A 6,377-nucleotide genomic window follows, 5' to 3' on the forward strand; every position below is an offset into this window, starting at 1 on the left:
ATTAATAGAGATGTGTGCAACAAAAGCACACTGTGAACTTCTTGGTCACAGGCCACAAAGATCATGGATGTCAACAGCAATTGCCAGAGCATGATGATGCATGCCAGGATTAGCACGTTGACAACAGTGGAGAGCAGCAAGGTTAGAGGATATCGTCATGTAGACCAGACTCCTCTTACCTGATGCCAGGACTATAATTAAGCACTAGAGGTGAGGGTATGCAAAAGGAAGGGGAGTGAAAACCTTAATGAACTGAGTCAAAATCCTGAATTGAACTCAGTAAAACCGGAAATGACAATTGAATTGATGAGCCATTTGCCTATAGCTGAAATAGAAACTTCAGAGTTATGTTAACTTTAATTTTTAGGGCCAGGGGCAGGGGCTCATGCCTGTAATCACAGCTACTTGGGAAGCCAATGTGGGAGAATCACTCGAGGCCAGATGTTGGAGACCAGCCTGGGCAAAATAGCAAGATCCTATCTGTATTTCTTTTTAATTAATACTTAAAGGCAAGGAAACTACATTTTTGCAAATCCAAGCTTGAGACTGAGAATTTGTACCTATTACAATAATAGTTTATTGCTAATATGTCTAAGCACTTAGTACTAACAACAATCTAATCTAAGAGTTTCTCTTACCATGTCAGTTTTACAGAAGGGTAAACTGAGGTGCATTGTGAGTGTTACCTTACACTAAGTCTCATAGCCCACGCCCACAGACACATCACCGTACCTTATATCTAGACTTCATTTCTATTTCCTGATTTGCCAAACTCTGAGATAGCCTATTCACGGCCTGGAAGCTGGCATACAATGTTCTTACCATCCAGTTGGCTGAATTTTTCATATGGGAATGCAAGGAAGATGTGAAGGGAGAACGCAGTAATCACTCCTTACATTTGAATATTGCTTTAATCTTGTCTTATTTCATAATAATGCACATTTATGAGGTAGGCAAGGTAGAGATTATTACTCTACTACTCAATTTTATAAATTAAAAAAGAGCTTAAACAACCTACTCAGAATCATGCTACTTGTGCTAGTGGGGTGAGCACAGGGGCTGAAAACATGTTCCTGAGAATCATGTAATCTCCTGAGCGTCAAACAATTTGAGGAAAGGGTAGTATTTTCCCTATTTTAAGACTACAGACGAAGATACTGCCATATTCACCAAACTAACAGAGATTTTGGAATTTCTGTTTTAAATCCTAGCTAAAACCTCACTAAGAAAATAACTGGGGCGCTCTGTGATAAATTTACTGACAGAGAGAGTCTCTTTAGAATCCTGAATGTAGGCTTGGCAGTAACTAGGTAGATGCTCACCAGCAGACCCTTGTGGAGATGACTCCTGAATCCAACCGCTTGCACTTCTCTCTCCCCATAGCATTAGCATCTGCATTTCTAAAAGTTTCCACTGCAATTCTTCCTGGATACCTTGTCAGCCCTTAAAATCAACTGGGCCAATCTTGTTCCTACAACCTGTTTCTGCACCTGACTTCGTAGGTTCTGTAATAGTAGCAGAATTCTCTCAGTTACATACGATTAAGTGCCTCGGGGTTATCTTTAAGTCTTCATTCGATCCTGCCTTAGTAACATTTAGGTACATGTCTGTAGATTCTATCTATTTTATTTATAAAAATCTATTCCTTTCTTTTCAATCCTACTGACATAAGGCTAGTTCAAGCCTTCATTATTTATCTTCTGGGTCATTAAAATAATCCCTCGGCAGTTCTCCTCCATGACTATACTGCCTCACTCTAGAAGAGCATAGTTACTATTACAAGACTAATTTTGTTTCTAAACCCAACTCTAATTCTACTATTTCCCTTTTCAAACCTAATTGGGTGTCTATATTCTATAGAATTAAATACCAATTTTGTTTCCAAGTTTTAATTCAATAATAAAGCAATATTTCTTTCACATAACTTTAAACTCTCTTTTTGTTTCATTGCTCTGTTTATGTACTATCATCTCCAGGAAAATAGAACTACTTATACGGTAAGATCCCATACTTTCCCACTTCTATTTCTTTTGTTCTTGCTATATTTTTTCCAGAATGAGAAATCCTTTTTAAACATCTATCCTAAATGCCTTTACCTTCATGAAGGCAACCCTGCTTCTCTCAGGCAGATTATTATCTTCATAAAATCATGAAAGATTTGTATCTTCATATATCATCCTTGATACAGTCAAAATTTTTATTATCTTACATAATCATGATTGATGTATAAGAAGAAGTTTAATTTTAGATTAAGCATGTGAAATTTAGCTATAAATACAGACAGGATACATTCTAACTTTGTACTACTACCTAGGCCTACAGCCTACAGAATAGCGTTAGGTCCTAGAAGGGAAAGTTTGTTTTTATCCAGCATTTTATTCTGTGTAATCTAACATACCTAGATTGTATGTGAGAGATACTTGAAAACTATTTATTGAGATGAATTAAAGTAACCAACAATTGTAGTATAGTTTCTCATTATCGTGGAGATACTTGAAACTGCTATGTTACTCACTGCCAATGAAAACATAAGGTCAGAGACTTGGAGGAATAAAACATTCCTCAATAATTGCATTATTTCATTAGTTTAATGATATATATTCTGCATTAATAATGAAAAGATAATATTGATATTGGATATCATCATATAAGGAGGACCATTAAATATTATAGATATCTTTTGTTCTTGTTGTTTTCCTATGACTCTCATGAAAATTTGAAACTGTGTTTTATTATCCTCAAATCATTTATACAGGCCTACATAAATTTTGGTACTGGAAACTTGCCTAGCATAGCACTAAGATCAAGGGCTTATTTTCTATTAAATTAGAATTCAGATCTTTGTATCACAAATTTATAAATGTATGCTAGTATTAGCCACAAAATAATCTGTCATCTGGTCTTTACATTTCAACACTGGGTAAAATGTAAACGGGGTAAAATGGAAACTTAATTAGGATATTAAAAAATAGACCTATGAGGGACATTCAAAATAAATTTAGACTGGATATGTTTATAGGGTGAACTGTAATTGTCCACAAAACTAACTGTTTAAGGAAACATCATATTCCCTATGCTACCCCTTTCAAAAGCTATAATATTTAATAAATATGCTGCCAAATTGATTAATGTTTAGAATGTACTTTTTCTACAGCTGCAGAAAAAATAAGAATATTATGGTATTGGGCCAAACAGGTCATAAGAGTTGCTGAGAAGAAAGGTATAATCAATTGAGAATAAGAGATGAGAGGGTTATATAAATTGAGCCCCCATAGGAAGAAAGATAAAGCTTCGATGATTGCCTCCTAAGGGCCAGGCAAGTTAGTAACAATTCAAACAAGGTCTTTGAGCTGAAGTTCAACCTAGTGAATGGTGCCCTGGATGAGACAGTACAGAGTACAGTACTGTTCAGCCATTGTGATGAATGTACTGTATGAAACATTGCTAGCTTGGTTAGCATTCTTTAAAGTCCATGGAAAATTCTAGATTTAAAAAAATGCCATGAGGACCAAATGTATTAGTCCCTTCTCACACTGCTAATAAAGACATACCCAAGACTGGGAAATTTATAAAGGAAGGAGGTTTAATTGACTCACAGTTCAGCATGGCTGGGAAGGCCTCAGAAAATTTACAATCATGGGGAAAGGAGAAACAAACATGTTCTTCCCCACATGGCGGCAGCAAGAAGAAGTGCCAAGCAACAAGGGGAAAATCTCCTTATAAAACCATCAGATCTTCTGAGAACTTACTCACTATTATGAGAACAGCAGCATGGGGTAACTGTCTCCAAGATTCAATTACCTCCCACTGGGTCCCTCCCAGAACTCAAGGGGATTATGGGAACTACAATTCAAAATGAGATTTGGGTGGGGACACAGCCAAACCATATCATCAAACAACAGGGAAACATTGCCTTAAACACAAATGTAATTATCAGTGAAAGATTTCATAATCAGATTTTAGGTTATTGCAGAAAAAGGAATCTGTGGACCATATCTAGTTGGTTTTCTAATTTGTCTTTGACTGTACATTGCAAAATATAAGAAAACCACAGTATAGATACGAATCTGTAGATACGCTTCTCTACTTGCTATTTTCATCATTCAAAATATTCTCTTTCATTAGAAAAGAGAATTTTTTTCTAGAAATTTGTAATTTGCAAATGCTTGCTTTGTAACGTAAATAAATGTCTTGGTTAAAAACCAGGATAGTTAGAATTGATAAAATGTTTTAACTGTTTACCTCTTTTTAAAATAAGTGTTTCTTCATGAAAACTATCCTAAAATTGTTTTTTGGTGGCCAGTAATTGCTTGTCAATAGAGAGTGGGAGCCTTTGTAGATGCTGATAGATAAGATACGGGAAGTGGAACAGGGGACATATATTTTTCCATTATTTTGTAGCAAAAATAAAGACCAATATATTGTTCAATTAGATATGAGACCTCATTAGAAGAACTAAATTTGATTCTAGGCATTCCAATTAAACTGTAAAACACAAATTTAATAGAATACAATTTTGGCTATGGAGCTACACAACCAGTTCAATGGATCCTCTCAGTGAAATTGAATGCAGTTGTTTTCTTTTGTTGTTGCTTAAGAAAACAACAGATTTCAAGAAGAATAATTTAAGTAAAAGGTAAGCCATAGTAACTTAAAGGTATCTCTTCAGTCAATAATACACATCCTTCAAGGTTCTTCTTCTCAATAAACCCTTCCATGAGTACACAAGCCCTCAAAAACTATGTAAGATGCAAAAAGTTAGTTTAAATTTAAATGTCAATAGTTGTAAATAATTTGTTACTAATGACGAAAATCAAGAAACCTTAACATGATACACTTTAAGAAGAAAAAAACTATGGGAGATCTGAATCTATTTCTATACTGATGATGCTCCCATTTGCTCGCATGATAACTTTATTATTTAAAAAAAAAAAAGGTTGGGCCTGGTGGCTCACCCCTGTAATCCTAGCACTTTGGGAGGCCAAAGCGGGTGGATCACCTAAGGTCAGGAGTTCAAGAGCAGCCTGGCCAACATGGTGAAATCCCGTCTCTACTAAAATACAAAAATTAGCTGGGCATGACCTGTGCCCGTAATCCCAGCTAATCAGGAGGTTGAGACGGAAGAATCACTTGAACCCAGGAGATGGTGGTTGCAGTGAGCCAAGATGGTGCCCCTGCACTCCAGCCTGGGCGGCTGAGCGAGACTCCATGTCAAAAAAAAAAAAAAAAAAAAAAAAGCCTCTTTTCTGGTTTTCTGGCTAGAACCATAGAAGGTGTTGAAGAGAAGAAAAAGAAGGTTCCTGCTGTGCCAGAAACCCTTAAGAAAAAGCGGAGGAATTTCGCAGAGCTGAAGATCAAGCACCTAAGAAAGAGGTTTGTCCAAAAGATGCTTCGAAAGGCAAGGAGGAAGATTATCTGTGAAAAAGCGAAGCACTTTCACAAGGAATATAGGCAGATGTACAGAACTGAAATTCGAATGGTGAGGATGGCAAGAAAAGCTGGCAACTTCTATGTACCTGCAGAACACAGATCGGTATTTGTCATCAGGATCAGGGGTACCAATGGTGCGGCCAAAAGGTCCGAAAGGTGTTGCGGCTTCTTCGCCTTCGTCAAATCTTCAGTGGAACTTTTGTGAAGCTTAACAAGGCTTCAATTAACATGCTAAGGATTACAGAACCATATATTGTATGGGGGTACCCAAATCTGAAGTCAGTAAGTGAACTAATATACAAGTGTGGTTATGGCAAAATCAATAAGAAGAGAATTGCTTTGACAGACAGCGCTTTGATTGCTTGATCTCTTGGTAAATATGGCATCATCTGCATGGAGGATCTGATTAATGAGATCTATACTGTTGGAAAACACTTCAAAGAAGGAAATAACTTCCTGTGGCCCTTTGAATTATCATCTCCACGAGGCGGAGTGAGGAAAAAGACCACCCATTTTGTAGAAGGTGGAGATGCTGGCAACAGACAGGACCAGATCAACAGGTTTTTTGAATGAACTAAGGCGTCTACCATGATTATTTTTCTAAGCTGGTCAGCCAATAAACAGTACCTGCTCTCAAATTGAAAAAAAAAAAAAAGAGAGTGCAATGTTTTTTAGTGAATAAACAGGAGTTGTACATCACCCACAGTGTTTATTCATTGGAGTGTATGGCCAGGCGAAATTCCTATGTTTTTCATGGTGATAAAAAGCCAAGAAACGCTGATAGGGCAATTTTGTTTGTGAAGGGTAGAGTGTCTACTTTTCAATTAGACTATAAATTCTTCCAGGGAAAGATCCATGTCATTGATTTATTTAAATATCAAATACAGTGTAGGCACATACTTAGTCCCCTAAGAAACAATAGAACCAGGCCAGCTAGTGTAGTGACT

General features: G+C 36.6%; 1 pseudogene; it reads left to right on the forward strand.

Moving 5' to 3' along the window:
• The first annotated feature begins 5,272 nt into the window (after positions 1 to 5,272).
• Positions 5,273 to 6,003, forward strand: LOC116467982 (60S ribosomal protein L7-like; annotated as a pseudogene).
• Positions 6,004 to 6,377: the final 374 nt, after the last annotated feature.

This window comes from Hylobates moloch, unplaced genomic scaffold, assembly GCF_009828535.3.
Source record: "Hylobates moloch isolate HMO894 unplaced genomic scaffold, HMol_V3 SCAFFOLD_5, whole genome shotgun sequence".
In the NCBI taxonomy this organism is placed as follows: domain Eukaryota; kingdom Metazoa; phylum Chordata; class Mammalia; order Primates; family Hylobatidae; genus Hylobates; species Hylobates moloch.